This window comes from Anguilla rostrata, chromosome 7 (assembly GCF_018555375.3).
Source record: "Anguilla rostrata isolate EN2019 chromosome 7, ASM1855537v3, whole genome shotgun sequence".
Taxonomy (NCBI): domain Eukaryota; kingdom Metazoa; phylum Chordata; class Actinopteri; order Anguilliformes; family Anguillidae; genus Anguilla; species Anguilla rostrata.
The window spans coordinates 50,341,469-50,359,405 of record NC_057939.1 but is presented as its reverse complement, the minus strand read 5'-3'; the positions used below and the strand labels follow the sequence as shown (position 1 = coordinate 50,359,405).

The following is a 17,937-nucleotide window of genomic DNA, read 5'->3' as shown; positions in this document are numbered from 1 at the left end:
GGGCTGAATCGGAACCCCCAAAAATTCAGCGAGTAAAGAAAAAAAAAAAAACTGCAGTGGGAAGAACCGGGATATAGAGGGAGGGCGCATCGTCCACTGGGCGGCCGTGTCACGCACACATCACTCATCGTGAAGAGCCTTGAACGCATGTTTTGAATCAAGATTCAACAGTTACCCTTTAACCTCTTCACCAGTTACCCTTTGACCTCTAACAGACACTGTTCAGTGCCTATCCCAATTAATCTAAATCTACTCCCTTCTGGGAGTCACGTCGCTCTTAAACCATAGCCTGGAAATCTTCTGAAAATGTCTACAGGGAAGCATTGTGTGACAGCTTGTTTGTTGATGATGATATACAAAAAAAGGCTGATTGCTTGATAAGGGTGAATAGCACCATTCAGCTTCTAGGTTATTTGGTCTTTGTACTCTCACCCAGAAAGACCAAAAGTCTTATAGGCTGTTGTTTGGGGGATGTCCTCTGTGGTTTTAACACCGTTCAGTTCTACTTACTGAGCTGAAAACTTTTTCTAATGAATGTGAGCTCTCGTCCTGTTTGATGGATTATTTGTTTTTGTTTTTTTGTTTTGTTATTTTCTTTTAATAAACAGACCTCCGCAGGTCAAATTTAAAGGACACTGCGGCACAGCCAAATCAATCTTCTCTGGCGCGTCTCAAAGCTCGGTCATCTCTGTCCTGTTCACAGCTCACAGATGACTGCCAGATCACCTGTCTGGATAGGCTTCTTATGGAATATTCTGATGACACTGTTATTTTGGGCATGTCAGTACGAGACAGCAAGTTCCAATCCACATTGACATGTTTTTTTGACAGTGGCACAAGGACAAAACCAACAAGACAAGATAAATTGTCACTGACTCACCAGATTGACAGAACTACTAGTTCAGCCATTGAACAAGTTGAAGACTACAAATAGCTTGGCAAGATGACTCTGTTTTGCAGACTGTATGATTCAGTTCTTGCTAAGCGTTAGTCTCAGATACTTTTTTTTTTCACGCGCATGTTAAAACTCAAAATCAATCATGCAGTCCGGTAAGCCTGTTATAGATGCTTTGTCGAGTCTTCCCTGACCTTCGGTGTCGCTCAGTCTGGTTCATATACAGTTGTAGGCATGAGTAGGTCAGAGGAGGTACTGTCATTTAGTGGCAAGATTCTTGGTAAGAGACGTGTGACCTCTACCCATAAAAACTAATACAGGCTTATCAACTTTGTGCTTATTCAGTAAGGTCTCTGAATTGAAATAATGACTTCTACCATACTTTTATCTATTTTTAGTTTTTGTTTGTTTGACTGTGAATTACAATGAATTATATAACCATACATTTGCTAAATGAAAGCCAATTACATATCAGTGATGGAAATGTAGACTATTTTTGGTCAGGTAAACCCATATTCATATTCATGCATTTGCATGTTGTCATACAGATTCAGGCCTATAGCATTATGTTCTAGAAGTACATGCATCCTATTATGGATATTGATGTGCATTTCAGGCTTTACTTCTGACACATGTTAAAATTTAACATCCCCAAATCAGACGTTCTGTGGCTGCAGTCGTCTCCAGTCCCGACTCCTTATAAAGCACCGGAGCCTTCTGTCAGTTGGCCAAGATTCTTGGCCTTAAATTTAACAATTCACTTGGCCCTCTCTCAGAATATAAGGGCATTGACCTTAATCTTCAGCTCCTTCACAGAAAACATGGAACCGACCGAGCTATTTATCACCACCTATTCCCCACAGCCGTTGGTCTGGGCCTTTGGCTATCCAACCCGCATAACCGCCATTCTGACCACCGTCACTGGACCGCTCTGGCTCATCCAGAACTCTGTGACCCGTTCGACCTTCTTGCTTACTACCTGCTCCAGAGCCAACTCCCTCCTCTCATCTCTCCTCTGGTAGCCATTAATAGTCCACAGGCACTTCACAATCTCAGGAGTGCCATATCTCTACTTCACCCCTCCAAGCCCCCCCACTCCCTCCTTCCCTCCTTCAGATGATCCCCACTGAAGCTCCACAATGAGAATACACTCATTTCAGGTTGGAGGACCAGATGTCCTCCTTTTTCCCAGACATTTCTTCCTTTGGTTCCAAAAATATCTGTCCCGATTCCTAATAATGTCCGGTCAGGTTTTCTCATTCCTTATAGACCATATATAAACAAACAAATAGCCTAGTATTATGTTCATACTGCCTCCTGGCTCCTGTCTTCTTTTTAAAAAAAATCCAATATATGGTCACCCAATTTCAGGTCTTGGATGCCGGTGGCAGAATGAGCTACTTGTACCCACTGGAAGATCAAGAGGCACTTCACATATTTTGTTGCCCTCTGAAGACGTGCTTTCAGCCTCCACCTGTGTTCACCTGGTCTGCCTTTATCTGCTGGTTTTACAGTGACCGTTTGGAGTCAATTACACATGAAATCTCCTTTATGTAGACTATAATAATTAGCCTGAGCAACATGCTGTTGGTTTTACAATGACCGGATGGCATTTAGCATGCTATTTCTGTATTATTTTCCAACAACAAGTTGCTTATGCTAACAATCCTAATTTATATAAATGAGATTTCATTTATAATTGGACAGAATTTACAGAAAACATCTGAAGAACATAAGAATAAGACCATCTGTGTTTTTTTTACAAACGTCAAATGCAAATAAGTTCATTGCACAAAGTGAGTCTAAAAAGTTTGCGTGTCCCCGCAGAGAGCTGGCATGACACATGACAGTTCAAAAGGCTGTTTTTGAAGCTGATAATTAAAGGCGTGATACATCGGAGGTGTTTTCAGTCGGTGTTCGGGTACTGTAACACCAGAGGTGGGAGCTTAGCGCTGAATTGGTAATGCATCCCGGAACTTTACACTTCAACCCCACCCCCCACCCCACCACCCCTCGCCCAACCGCCACCGCCGGTGCACGCCCCTTCCCACCTTTCGCAACAGCACATTTCGGTGCCTTTTTTTTAGTTAACACCACGCATCCGACTGGTAATGAGCTTCTTCTGTTGGAGCCTCTGCGATACATTTTTATTTAAGTGGACCACTTCATATTAATACACAACGTAAATTATTCCTTCTAGTTCCTGCCCTTTTTAACCCCGCCCCCCTCCCCACGCCCCCCCCCCCCCCATACAGTGCATGAAGGCTGACAAGATAATGTTTATGCATCTCTTAAATATGTTTCAGGTGTTTGATAGTCTTTTGCTCTTTATATACATTTTTATATTTCCTAGTAAATTTTGCTTTAGCACAGACAGACACATTTCAAGATGAAAGTAAAATGAAAGCCAAATGAAAAATAAAACTGTGAATAAGAAGTGAACATAGAACTGAATAACCTGGTTGTACACAGGTGTGTAATCAGTTTTAAGTCAGTAATAAAATATAGAAAATAACTCAACTTGATCACTGCTTCACTTTTTATAATTAATTGTAGTAGTAAAGTAGATGAAAATTATTTCTCATAAAAAAGTGCTGCATAAAAACATTTTTAATTTGACTGGGATCAGACTTTAGTTACCTATCAACAAAATGCAACTTGGATTTGACACCTCTAACCTCTCAACGCACACACACACACACACACACACACACACACACTTAAATAGATTGAGCATTTTTGGAGGGTTTAAAAACTGTGATTCCCAAGGTACGAACATGACTTGAATGTTTAGACCTTTCTCTTTCCGCTGATATTATGTTGTTTGTACGACTATTTTTTTATTATCTTCAAGCTTGGTAGAGTAGCACTGCATGTGCAATATCTTTCTTTGGGGAGTAAGTGAACCTCACAACCAATATGATCCAGGCCAATTCATCTTGTTTAGCAGCCTTCATCTTGCACACTAAAACGTATCACTTGACCTGGGAAAGGGAGACAATTTTTTTAAACCCAAAGTCACACTTGCTCATTTTCCTAAAGACAGAAGAACAACGGATAGCTACTGCAAGTCCCTTTCACTACCACTGGGGGCAGTTTTCTTTTTATATGCTTTGAATCCCCCTATTAATGTCACATATCATGCTCATGATGTGTTTGCAATTAGCCTTTTCCTGTGTGGATGTCCACCAGGATATTCATGTGGAAATGAGATGAATACATATCTAACAATGTCAAATGATCATATTGACTTATGAAACGCATCTTTGTGAAACTAGAGTATTACAAAGCTCAACCGGAAGATAAGCATGGGTTCTGCATATGGTATTGTCACCTGAGAAACAGGTTTGTCAGGTAATCAATAACGGTTGTTCCAAGCTGTGAAGCCCGTCTCTTTGGCATATGTTAATTTAATGACACTTCATCAGGTAACATCCCTCGCACGGGATTGAGCAGACCGTACTCAAACCACCAAGAGGAATACTAAACTGATGACCACAGAGTATATGCTGAAACGGACATATGTGCACAGACAGGGGGGCGGGACATTTAACCGTAATATTTGACAAATTTATTGTAAAGCTGCACACTCTAGCTTCTGTGGTACCGGTTGTGAAAGTAAATGCTAAATGATAGCCCCACGTGAAGCCTGTTTGCATTGAGCAAAAATATAATAAAAAGAATCATAGCTTCTTCTACTGCTGTTTACTCATCCATGAGCTTACTAGCCTATAAATGGTTTTTACTATCATCAGAGTAATGAGCTACAAATTGATTTCCACGGTTATAAGCCATACAATTTTGAGCATTCACTTGGCTGGCAAGGACATGCAGAATTTTGTGTTCTACAGGAAATTTCTGCCATTCCAAGTTGCAATTAAAATGAGCCATCAGTAACGTCAGGCTGTAGGTCATTGTGTAATGAAACTGATTGTAAATACAGCTGCATGAGTTGTACATTCAGTGTGTAATAAATAAATAAAAATATGAAAAACTTAACAATAATGAAAAGTGGTATTCAAGGAGGTTGCTTGACACCAGCACTCACAGTACACCATGCTGCACTGATGTCTGATGTCGAAAGCTTTCATCTGAAATCAGAATTTTATCTTTTATTTTAATACTCAAATATGTCCTCTCTATCCTGCCTTTCTCAGTTACTGAATCTGCACCAGAATACAGCTGGTCCGTTTATAAATAGCTGTAAGTAGGGTATACCCAGGAGCAACTCGTTACTCTTAACTGCTTATAAATCCAGATTTCTGCATTCCGAGTCTGTTTGCAGTTTATCTATTAATTTAATTAAAATGAACATATTGATCAAGAACTATATATATATATATGTATATATATATATATATATATACACATCTACAAACTAGAAAGAATGTGGATAAATTATTGTGCTTTGCCTAGGAATGATGTTTGTGAGAGATGCACATGCAGGGAAGAATTTACAGAAACCAAGCTCCATTAATTATTGATAACTGTAAACTCCATTAAAAGAAAATTATTGTGAGACAATACCAAGTTTGGTGTAAGCTCATTAGCCTATGAGCCGTGCAGATATTTAGCACTGACTGATAAATTAGACGTTGAGGAGAAAAGCAAAATGTTTCAGAAGGCATTTCAAAATCAAACATTGTGATGATAAAACTGGAAATGGAAATTTGGGGTTTCTGTTTGATTCGCGTAGTCATGTGCATAACCGCTCAAAAGTATGTGACACCAGAGTAATTAAGTATGTGCATGGATGCCTTGAATTGTAATGCAGTCCTTCTTTGCAGGTGCACATTTGGTATTCACTAAGCATGGCATCGAGAGGACTGTTTAGGACTTCTAAGCATTCATTGTCGGTCATTTGTGATTTTAGATTAAATGAGGGATAATGGATGTAGTATGACCTTCCAAAATGCCATTTAGGAATGGCAGGCTAAATGAGGGTAAGATATTACCAGCTTGATGATTGAGGGAAAGAAATGAACAACGTATTATTGCAAATATATGTGTGCTAACAGCACCACATAACCAACACAGTGTATTCATGGCATTTTTTAAATTTATTTTTTTGGCTAAATTAGAATAAGATTTGAATGTATTCATATTCTGACATTGCCTGTATATAGTCTTCATTAAGGCCTGCATCAACTTTTAGACTTGATATGCAGATGAAAATGAACCTGATTTCTGTTTATCTCACAATAATACAAATGGATGTACATTAATGAAGGTTTATCTTGCATTTAAAAAAAAAAAAAAAAAAGGGGTGACTGAGCAGTGACTTCAATGATGACAGTGTTTTCTGTACTTTACACCCGCTAATGGGAGTTTTCCATTAAGGATTGAGTGAGAGAGGGACTTTCCAATATCAAGGGCTGAATCCTTCTGCTGCAGCCGAACCTAGCACGAGCCACTAGATGCTAATAGCAACGAGGCTAACGGTCTCCGTGAGGAAGATGCCTCCTTTCACTGGCGGACAGCTCGGGGTTTTTGTTTCGTTTGCCGCGAGCCTAATTAGCACCGCGCAGAATGTCAGGAACATCAAATGCAGTTGGTGTCGGAGACCCGGAACAGCTCTCACAGACAATGAGGGATTATTTCAGCATTCTGGACTGTTTCTCCTACCATGTCTGACACTGGCTGTTCGAAATTTGGTTTGATCCACGCAAGAGACCCGACTACTAGCCCTTCTTGGTCTGCAGTCACACTGAAGTGAGTGATTAATTTATTGATTTGTACTTGAGAATGGGTGTGCCCCCTTTCAGTTCAGGACTAACAGCCTCTAAATTTTATTTCATTATTTATTTATGCCCACCCCCCTTTATCCCCAATTTGGAACGACCAATCATACTCATACTGCAATGTTCAACGCAACCTCCATTGTTGATTTGGGAGAGCTCAGAAAAGCAAGGCACTCATGTCCTCCAAATCGCACAATGTCATCCATCGCTTCTTATCGCACCGCTTCGATTCGCGAGCCGGTCCCGCCCGCCCAGGCGCGAGTCGGACGAAGGCACGTTTCGCACGCAGCTTGACAGACGAACTCGACAGAACCCGCTGAACCAGCTGGGGGGGGAGGCGGGGGGTTGCTGGTCTGTGATCAGACTGTGGCATCCCGCCTGGCTGAAGCCCTCCCCGCCCCTCCCCTGGGGGATTGCCAATGCCCGTTCCATGCCACCCTGCGGTGCCACAGGCCACACACAGTCCTGGCACAGCCTGGATTCGATAACAGATCACGGGGCCCATCCACATGCTTGAACAGTGCCTTTACAGGACAAACCAACTGCACCTTGTATTGTATTTTTTTTGTTTTACCAATTTAAGAATATCACAATGCAGTAGTTTCTAGGAAATCCATGACATTGTAAAGGCACTACTTTTTTTGTCATAATATAACAGCTGTGGTATGTTCTCTTTTTCAATACCAGTTCATTTGAGAAGTGATTACAATGGGGTTGTGGCCTGGGACCATGAGTAACACATCACCCAAGGAGTAAGGTGCGTCCCCTGCATCTTAGGCATTGTCTCCACGTTTCCCGCTACATTATAAAGTACTGAACTATTCATCAGCATCCGGAGAAAGTGGAGGCCCATATTTATAACTTTGCTGGCTGGCATTCTATCATTGAAACAGTGAAAATTTCCGCACAAGATGTACATGGTTTTCTAAAAAAAAAAAAAAAAAAAAACTGTTTCAGCGAGGCACGCTGGGCTTGAAATAAGTTTTGGCCGCATGCCAGTTGATCTCTCAGTGTTTGCCTGAAATCTATCATCATCATTTCATGCCTCGGGCACGGCTACTGAGAGGTTCAGTCGCTAATCTAGTAAGAGCTAATGATAACTGCGCCAAAGACGCTCTCTGCCCCTGCGCCCACACCGACCGCTGTTCCCCAAGAGCAGATTCCAAATTTTTTTAAATGATTAATATTCACTGATGTTTAAATCAAAGGGGAGGGGTGCGTACATACAATTTCAAAGCCGGTAAATGCAGGACTGAAAAATGCAATACAGTGCAAATGCATGTGCAGAGATTGTACTGTAGAAGAAGCCAGGAAAGCATACAAGAGTCCAAGGCTGGAAACTGTGATGTCACAGTCATGTGACTCACCAGTGCTGAGTGTCTGATGGCTGAGCCACTCAGATGGCGGTTTTCCTGCTTTGCATATGTTCAGCAGAGTAGGCTTGGGACAATGCTGCTAACTGACCCTTTCTGTAATATGAATGATGTGTCTGGATCAATTACGATTACCACATTGAGCTAACTGCAAATACAAAAAGGTTAGTTGAATTACCTTCCATGCCATAACAATCTATTCTGTATACATTTTCAATATAATGTATGACACATAATTTCCTATTTGAATATATAGTGTCCGAAGTACTTTTAGGAAAACCTTTTTTTGTACATTAAAACATGCCTTACACTTGCAAGGGACTGGGTTGAGCTCGCAAACGTGGCTTTTGTTTTTGGGTGAAGGATTTCGCCAGGATCCTCGTGCCAATCAAAAGGCATCCCTAAAGGTCAGACGTATTTTTTAGAGTGCAGCCTCCGCATATCGACAAGGCAAAGCGCGCGGCGGACACAAAGGTTGCATTGACCTCGTATCTAATGTACCCCATGGATGGCCGCATCAAGAAAGCACTGTCCTGTAAAATTCGCCTTCCCAGAAATGGCAGCTTTCCGCCTTTGTACTGTATGTGGATGCCTCGGTGGCTGACTTTAACATTAATGGAAGTGGTAGAGAGAGTGTATTTTTCCTGAAAAGCAACAGTGCCCTCCAATCTCAGTTATTTTACAGATGTAATAATCTTTATGAACTACTGTAGACCAAGCACTGTGGCCAGAAGATACATTTAATATATCATATTATATATATATAAATATCTTGCTTTTGTTATTATTATTATTATTATTATTATTATTATTATTATTATTATTATTATTATTATTGGCCTGTTTGCATATAACCGGCACCTGATATACCAGGAATTCACATTTAAAGTGGGTGGGGGTGGGTATGGAGGGTGGGGGTCGGTGATTTATTTTGTAGATGTCTAAATGCATTGGATTATGCCAGTTCTGGTGGCCTAGCCAGAGAGAAATGGCACTGAACCAGCCACAGTAATGTAGGTCTATGCATTTAGATAGCTGCAGCTGCAGTATGTCACCTGCCAGGTCTGCTTTCAGATGTTGCTGAATATTTGCATATAGACCTGTTTTAAACAAGCATTTTCACACTCAGCCTCTACTTTCTCCTCTCTTTGCCTTTGCATTGAACTTGCCTATGCAAAATATAATCACCAATATACTTGGTATTGGCTAATTTGGTATAAGACAATTCATTTACAGATGTACGCACATGTAACAACATACTAATACTATGTTTTATGTTTTTTATTGTATGTTTTTTTTGTAAAACTACTGAAAAAACATTCTTACCTTTGTGACTGCTCACAGTCCACAGTACTCAAAACCTGAGTGGGCAACTGCATGCCTTCATGAATATTTAAATGGTTTAAACTGCTATGTATAGCATTCCTTGTCTGCTAGCCATGTTTTGTGTTCAGTTTTTATGCCATTATATAATTTTGTCAAGTTGTTACCGGTTTGCAAATAAATGACTTGTAACGTTGTGATGAAATGAACAATGAAACTATAACAAATGGGATCAATAAGAGTCTAAATAAACCAGCCGCCCGAATTGAATAACATTTTATTGCGTTTAATACATTCACACTTGTAAATGGTGATTATGCAAGTTTTTCTATTTTTTCTTCATTCGACCTAGATTACCACCAGGCGACATCAGCATGGTGTCCGTTTCCTTCCTTTAATTCAATTAAAGGTACCGGTTTCCCTACGAATCTCGTGCTTCTTTTGAATTGTCTTTGCACAGGTGCGTCCGAATTGAAGCTGTAGTAGTTTTGCAAGTTGAATTTGAGCCAAAATATCAATGTTTAACCGGTCACGTTTCAGTGAATTGCCATGGAATAGCCTACATTTTTATCAGCGTTGCTGATACAATCTATTTGTACTGAGTTGAATAACACTGTCATCCGGAGACAACTATTTCTCTTTTTAATCACGGACGGCGTCTCTGTCATTGTGTGGTGGGGGGGAAAACAACATGCTTTTCCAGCCGGCCATCAAGTGGCTCGTTAAGGAAATGCAGGTACTCTATGTGAAAGCATCTCATCTCGCGTCTCTGGCGCGGTAGCTCTCCCTCTCTCTCCTTTGCGTTCGCGCTGTCTCTCGCTCTCCTTCCGTTGCCGGCAGCAGTGTGTGGTACAATTTGACAGCAGCGCTATCTCTCCAAAGAAGGCTTAGCTCTCTCACTTTTCTCTCTTTCTCATTACCGCTCGCATTGTCTCCACCGGCAGCAAGAGAGAGAGAGTAGGTACCAACTCTCCTTGAGGATAGCAACGCTCGTATATATATTATTTTTTGTTCTTCACTGAGGCAATTCCACTTTTTGGGGAACCCCCGATAAATTAATAGAGCTGATGTGCCTGTGTGATATATTTTCTCTTGCAGCTTATTTGGGGCCTGTGTCTGGAATAAGAACGTACAGCTGTTTCTGACTCGGGAGACGAAAGATAAGACTCCTCTGGATTTCCACAGAGATTTTGATCTGGATATCTCAGTAAGTAACAAATTACGCTGCATTCTATGAAGTAAACAATTTAACGGTCACAGAGAATATATGCAATGTTTTTAAGCATGCATTTGAATTGATTACTTATAGTTTCCTGTTTGTTATTAAATTTCAGTTTCCAAGGCAATTGAAACCGTCTAACTGGGTGTGTAGTAAGTAGCGTTTGGAGTTGTACTTACATTGTGTTTTAAGAGGCAGAGTCTTAATGCTGTAATAGCATTACTTTGGCTGTGGGATGTGCTGCGTGAGTTTCCACAGATTACTTTGAATGGAAATCTTATTTGGTATGTTTTGCAAGACAAAATATTGTTCATTCATGGCTTAGACGACTAGATGGTATATTTAAATGTTCATTTTGTATAATGACTCCCACCCACAACCGACCACCCCCCCCAAAAAAAAAAAAAAAAAAAATCATTCAAAACCTCTCACTCACATATTCACATTTGTCTGTGTTGTAATATGGATTGTATCGTATCTAAATAGATTTACATTTTACATTTACTGGAGTTTTTATAATGTTTTGGGTTTGGTTGGTACAGTGTGAAGCAATACTACAGCTAGCCTTCTGTTAAAATGTTTTTCCTGTAACAGTGTCTTGCCATTTGCAGAGGCCAAAGTTTTGCCATTTTTATAATCCCATTAGACCTGGTACCCCACCATCTCTGTAATTTGGAAATAGGGAGTATGGGGAGGAAACTCTTCTAGAACTTTTTTGTATCCCATTGGACAATCTGTGGTATTGCAAGGGCAGTTTTTTAAGCCAATGATGTCATCTCACAACAGTTGAGAACTGCTTCTAATTATCAAAACTCCTCCCATTTTGGTTCTTCATTTCTCATCGTACCAGGGGTAGGCTACTCTGAGAAATATTGCATTAAAATTGCATTGATGTTTTCATTAAACCTGCAGTACAACACATATCAAATAAGATAATATCATTAGCCCATTTCCACAGCATATTATTTTAAAGGTCTAATTTACCCCTTATTTGATGTAGTGAATGTGTACGCTGGGCAGTGTATAGTTGTGAATGCATGCATATGTGTGTGTAGATTGTAGAATTGATGTTTGCATTATGGAATCCAGTGTTTCCACACTAATAATCAACTTGATGCTTTAAAGAATGTACAGTAGGCATTGAATTCAGCTTTTAATCAAATGCCTTCTTGGGAAAAAAAAAGAGCTAGTACAAAGTTCAGTGATTTGAATTTTGTTTATTGTTGCAGTATTTTTACACTGTTGTTCTTTTTATATGAACCTCAGATGAAATATAGTCACATGAAACGATGCTGTTCTCAGGCTTCTCCGATGAAAATACTGCGGTTCTCAAGGGAAACGTGGCAGAACTAAATTAATGAGCCGGTTACAGTAAGGTGGCAAGATGAGTTACTTTTAAATGTACCAAAGCAATGGTATTTGTTCTTTATTTTGTTTGTCCTTGTGTTGTTTTTTTGTTTTTTTCTCTTTTCCTCCCGAATCACAGCGTTCTGTTTACTGATAATGGTTTGCAACACCAACACTGGAGGTCCAAACATTCTAAATTAAATCTGTAGAACACTCCAGTGTTTTGCATTACACATTTATATGTCAACATAGAATGGCAATCACATTTTTGTGAGTTTGTTCTTTTTATGTGGATGGCGACAAACAACAGGCACACATTTCAAATTTTTTGTTGTGTTTTTAGACTTCCTGGCTGGCGTGCTGTTTCGTAAAACAGACTTTTCTACTCGATAAGTGATTTACCATTCATGGTAAACAGTGTAGTTTGGTTCTCTGTTTGAGTCAAAGGTGTAAAGCACCTGAAATGTAGTGACAGTACTACTATTAGGATGATGCTCACTAAACTAAATGAGCTGATTCTGGAAGCCTACTTGGGTTATGATCTCTCTGTAGTAAGGCAGATTTTCTCTGGTTTTCCTCTTCTCCTAGCATAGTAAAAAAGATCATTTTGGTAATATTGTGCATCGTGTGTATTATGTGTCTTAAATAACAGGGAGGTAGTTATTTAACAGGAAGCTGCTATTCTGTACTGGAGATAATCATCTCATTGAACGAATAGGTCCTGAAAGCAATGCAATTTAATAATATGCAATACTTAAGGCTTTTCAAAGTGTTCCATGTAGTAGACAGTTACACACCTTCAATTATGCGAGTCCTATAAAGCTTCCCCCAGCATGCATGCAGGCACACACGTGCACACACACACACACACACGCTAACACACAGAGTTTACCATATTGCCATGAATTACCATCCAGGCTGCACCAAGGAAGGCAGATTATTTATGATATCCTTGGAAATGATGTTTTAATGGAAGTCTAGGGCGGAAGGGGGAACGCCTGCTGAGTGGGTGGGCTTGGAGATCTTGAGGGACCAGTGCTTTATGTTTTTGTGAGGTTGGTCATTTTGGCCTGGAAAGGGGATTTTGACTTTTACTGTCATGCACTGAATTCTTGGTGAAGGCTATCATGCATTTTAGTCCCCAGGACATGCTCTCTCTCCCTTTCAATCCTGGCAGCGGAGTTACTTCATAAACCGCCACCGTTCCGGAATGTTCAGCCGCCCCGGACTGAAAACAGTACTTGGAGACTGTTCGCTTGTTTGATGTCAGTCATCACAAGACGGGGCTTCGAGTTACTGATAGTTGCACAAATTTTCGGGGAGCGAGAGACATGGAACCAGAATTATAATGTGCGCTCGGGGAAGGAACTGGGAAAAAAGTTTTCTCCTCATATCTGCAAATTTTTCCTTTTTCTTTCCTTTTTTTTTTTAACCTTTATTTCCGAGCATTTCAAAACCGCTCCTGATTCTTTAAAGTGGTCTCATTACCGTACCTGTTTTTCCCCCGGAGAGAAAAGGTCTATAATTATGGTTTATGAAATTCTTTTCTATGACATAATCAGGCCATTGCTAAGTGATAGCGGAAGATTGTCTCAACAAAGGCAGAGCGGTACATAAACAAGCGGCAAATTATACTTCTTCTTTTTTTGGTGCATTATCCCCGGTGAAATATAATTTGCTGTTCAGTGAGAGTGGATCTTCTGAACAGCGTAAAAAGCCTTGCTGAGGTTTCAATTTCATCTTGACAAAGGTTGATAATGAGAGCCGGTCCAGGGTTGACACACAGGGAAATTTTTTATTTTTAAATCAAACGAGACGCCACTAAGCAACAAAACAAATTTCGAATTGTAGATTTTTTCCCCCCAAATTAACAAGACATTTTCATACAGCTCCGTTCCTCCTCCCCTTAAAATGGCCTCCATTCCATTCAGTAAAACCTACTTGATTACAGCAGTCTCATTACAATACAAAGTATGTTTGACTCCCAAGGGCAGTTTTGTCATGAGGATGAAGTGGCTGATAATTAGATACACCTGCCACATAAAGCTTTCAAGGGAACTTTTTTGATTCATCCCAAAATAAAGAGAGACTCCCTTTGAAATGATAAAAGCGAAAGTCTTCCTCCGTCGCCTCTTTGCGGTGGAAACGTTTCGTTTGTCCAACCTGCCGGTGCATTTTGTGTGCGCCCGCCCTCCCGAACTTTACTCATTGCCTGAGTCGCCGTGGAGACGCCAAACGCTGGGGACCCAAGGCTTACTCCCACTACAGCTCTTGAACTTGGATTCTCCGATACCTCATTAGATGGAATAATTGTGACAGGGGCGCGTGACCTTGGGCCTCTCCGCCTTTTTACCTTCGATTGCGGGAATGACTAAGTGGTTCACTCCCCAAAGATTGCAAGTCATTCGTTCTCATTTCGCTGCGAGTCGCCTAACTTTTATGGAGACATCAAACTGTTTGCGGGGGAGGTTGTGTTTGCTATCAACTGTAAGTGATATCATTGCGGTCATTTAGGCTAATGTGTGTAATGTGCTGTGAGAACGTAAGACATTTTGTACGGTTTGTGTTGTAACTAAAGGGGCGGTTGCTTTTCAGTTAATTTTTAATTTTTAATTTTTTGTTAACATTGGGGTTGGGCTTGGATGAAACTCCGAGATTGATCCCTGTACTGGAACGCAAAGGACCAGGGAGATGCGGTAGCCAATCAGCTTGCGACCGTGGAGACACAGTAGCCAATCAGCTGCCTAATGTAGAGCCAGATTCCCAGGCAATAAATGAGAAGAGGGATTTGAACATTTGATGAACCTTGTTTTTCCCTCCAAGCCTATAAGAATACTGTGCTATGGCTCCATTGCTTTGGCTGAATACATACATATACATGGAAATGCATTGGGGTGCACAACAATAGCAGCTTGGAGTGTTACACTAATGTGATACTGGGCATATAGCATTGTTTAACCTGAGGCAAGCATTAGCATGAATAAACACAACTGCTGGCAAGCAGGAGCTAGAGTGCGGTCTGTGTGTCAGTGATTGCCTTGGCACCAGCAATTAAAATCAATTAGACACCCAGTTGGTATTACAGGGCTTTCACAATTCAATAAAGGCTACGTCTCTTTAGGAATTAGGAAGCGAAAATGCATACTCGGCTCGATCTCGGTGAAAAAAAAAAAACCGGGCCATCTCTCCTGGACTTCACCCTCACAATGCTATTCTCTCCTCACCTACGGACGTGTGTCTTATCACCCCTGCTACACAGATCACTGTGACACCGCTGAGCCAGCAGAATCCTCTAATTAAAAAAAAACCGAAGCAGCTATTATTTAAGGGTATCCGGCTATCGAATGCAAATAGAGGTTTGTGCGATATTTGCCTCGGTGATATTATTTCCCATCAATAGTCTGTACGGGGAATGTGCAGCACATATAATTTGACGGAATGTGTAATTCTATGTAATTACATTGACAACTTTCGGGATGGCACTGTATCGCCGATGGCTAATTGTTCTAGCCTGACGCCTGGCTTCATTAGTTTTAATCTTGGCTGGATTAAACCCCAGGTGTCAAGGACTGACAGAACATGATACGTAGTAAGTTGCGTGTCATTGAGACAGACGTAGCCTAATTAATTTTTTTATAACTTTGCTCACGTGTCATCACTGTCATTTGTCGTCAACACTATTGCCGACGCTAGTACCAAAACTGCAAATTAGCACCAGTCAGTGGCTGCAGACCGCAGGCGATGGTAGCGGATTTGCGCGGTGTACGGTGGCCGCGCGCGCGCGCGCGCGTGTGTGTGTGTGTGTGCCAGAGAATACGCCAGGAGGAAGCTGGTCTGATCCTCTGGGCCGGGCTGGAGCTGTAATCCTTCAGCGTTCGGCGCTTGTTTAAAAAACCGAAGGCAATGGTTGAAGCTGATTCATGCTGACCACTACAGTGTGCTCTGTTAAACTGAACAGTTGAAAAGGAGAGGCTCATGATAAACATTTGAGAAAACCTTTTCTGTCAAGGATGACTCATCCACTGTATACAGTAGATAGCATCTATCTCAGAAAAAAAAAAAAAAAACATAAATATGTTTTTAAAAATGTAAAAAACGAGGGGATAAACTAACTGAGGGTCCTACAGTAGTTGTCCTGAAGAGCCATAGGCTCTGCTGGTTCTTGTTCTTGCTCTGCACTTAATTGAAGTTGATTACACAGTTAAATCACTTCACCTGGTTTAGTTGGGTCTGAATCAGGAGACAGTTTTTTAAGTGAAAAGAAAAACCAGCAGAGCTTGTGGCTCTCCTTGACCAGGGTTGCAGACCCCTGAGGTAGCTGGTACAAGTCCAGATTTTCGGGTGTTACTGAGTAGATCTGATTTATTTTGTATGTGCACCTCTGTGTTGTCTCTACTTGGCTTGCACTGGTCAGTTACGTTAGCAGGAGCAGCCAATCAGTAGCCCCCTTGCCTTACCTTAGAAATCGGTCATTCTTTTCATGAAAAAAATGTCCCCTTTCATTGGGAAAGATGAGCTTCTTTGTTCATAATATGAAAATATGGGGGAAGAGTGCCCAGTTTTGAAATTATTCGTATAGAATTTGCATCTCAGCCAAACCATCCTGCAAGCACCAATCCCCCCCGTGGCCGGTCCATGATCCATTCAAATAGCACAGGTCTGCCATCAGTCCCGACAGCACGCCAACGACCCCCCCCCCCCCTTCCACGTCACTTCCAGCACCTCCAGTGATTAATGTTCCAGCTGTACGTGGTCTCCAGTTTTGACAAATTCTAAATGTGGCAACCCTACTTGATGCCCAGCTGCGTAGGGATACCATTAGACATCATGCTTGTTCACTTGTGTTCAGATGTTATGCAGATCCATGTATCCAGCTATTTTAGTATGAGGTGAATGGCTGATAAGCACATGCTCTCTGACTGAGGTTTGCTGGCAGACCAATCAGCGGCTTGCAGGACACACGAATCCTCAGCAATACAAACTGTGCATACACAATATTTATTATTTGTTTGTGAATATGTAAAGTATAACCGAAAAAATATACGGTTAAACTAACTAGCTAGACCAGTGGTATCCAAACCTGTCCGAAAAGGGCCGGTGTGGGTGCAGGTTTTTCCTTTAAGCCCAGCACTATGACACCTGGTGTCTTAGTGTTGGGCCAAAACAAAAACCAGCACCCACCTTAGCCCTTTTCAGATAAGATTGGACACTTCTGAGCTAGACAGGTACGGGCAGATATAGGCATATACAGGTGTGTTTTTTTACACAGCTGTAGACTGGTGTTCTGGTGAAGCACAAATGCATGATGGTATTTTTTAATCCTGTTTTTTTAGTGCTTACTTCAGTTGTGTGGACTGGGAGTCAGGATCTGAGCAAACTGAATTAAGCGTCAGATACGTGGTTTTCATGCAAACGCAATTATGAACTCAGCGTGAACCGAGGAAAAACCAAAAGCTGAAACCTATTGAGGTTTTATTCATATTTTATTGAAATCCCAAACTGAAAATAGTTGCATATGCAAGTAACCTCGGATTTCCCGGGGATTCTTTTCTTGCCGGTGGTTGTTTTGTTTTGATGAAGCATGGGTAAGACTGGTTTATTTTGGTTGAGGTCTCCAAACTGTAAACAGCCGGAGACAGCCAGGGAGACGTGTACAACCGCAGACGTTATTTATTTCTGATAACGCAGCCCACCAGTAGGGGATCTCCATCAGAGAGCATATTTAAAGAGGTAAATCTGATTTGACAACGTAAAATCTGATTCTCAGCTGAGCTAACATGGGATTGGCATGAGAACAGAACAAACTCTGTGCATTGTAAAACCATCACAAATACAAATCTGTGGTTTGGTTTTAATAATAATAATAATAATAATAATAATAACAATAACAATAACAATAATAATAATGGGACATATTTCTAGGGTGACAGTGTTCTCTAAAGTTATGGTACCTGTCCAAATCCTGCGTACCCCTGCTCTGATATCATTCAGAGGTTGTCAAAAAAAACCCAGAGCTACCCGTCCGCACATCTCTTACAT

At 41.0% G+C, this 17,937-nt stretch overlaps 1 protein-coding gene across 3 annotated transcripts in view; it reads left to right on the top strand.

Annotated features, from left to right (window-relative positions):
* LOC135259944 (receptor-type tyrosine-protein phosphatase delta-like) overlaps positions 1–17,937 on the top strand; it is a 550,399-nt gene that overhangs the window by 134,490 nt on the left and 397,972 nt on the right. For 2 of the 3 annotated variants that reach the window (XM_064344912.1, XM_064344911.1), the window contains exons 2-3: positions 10,431–10,539; positions 10,667–10,696. The gene's annotated coding sequence lies outside the window, so the exon portion shown is untranslated. Of the gene's footprint in view, positions 1–10,128; positions 10,290–10,430; positions 10,540–10,666; positions 10,697–17,937 lie in introns of those variants that run through there. The other variant, XM_064344908.1, reaches the window with a different exon arrangement.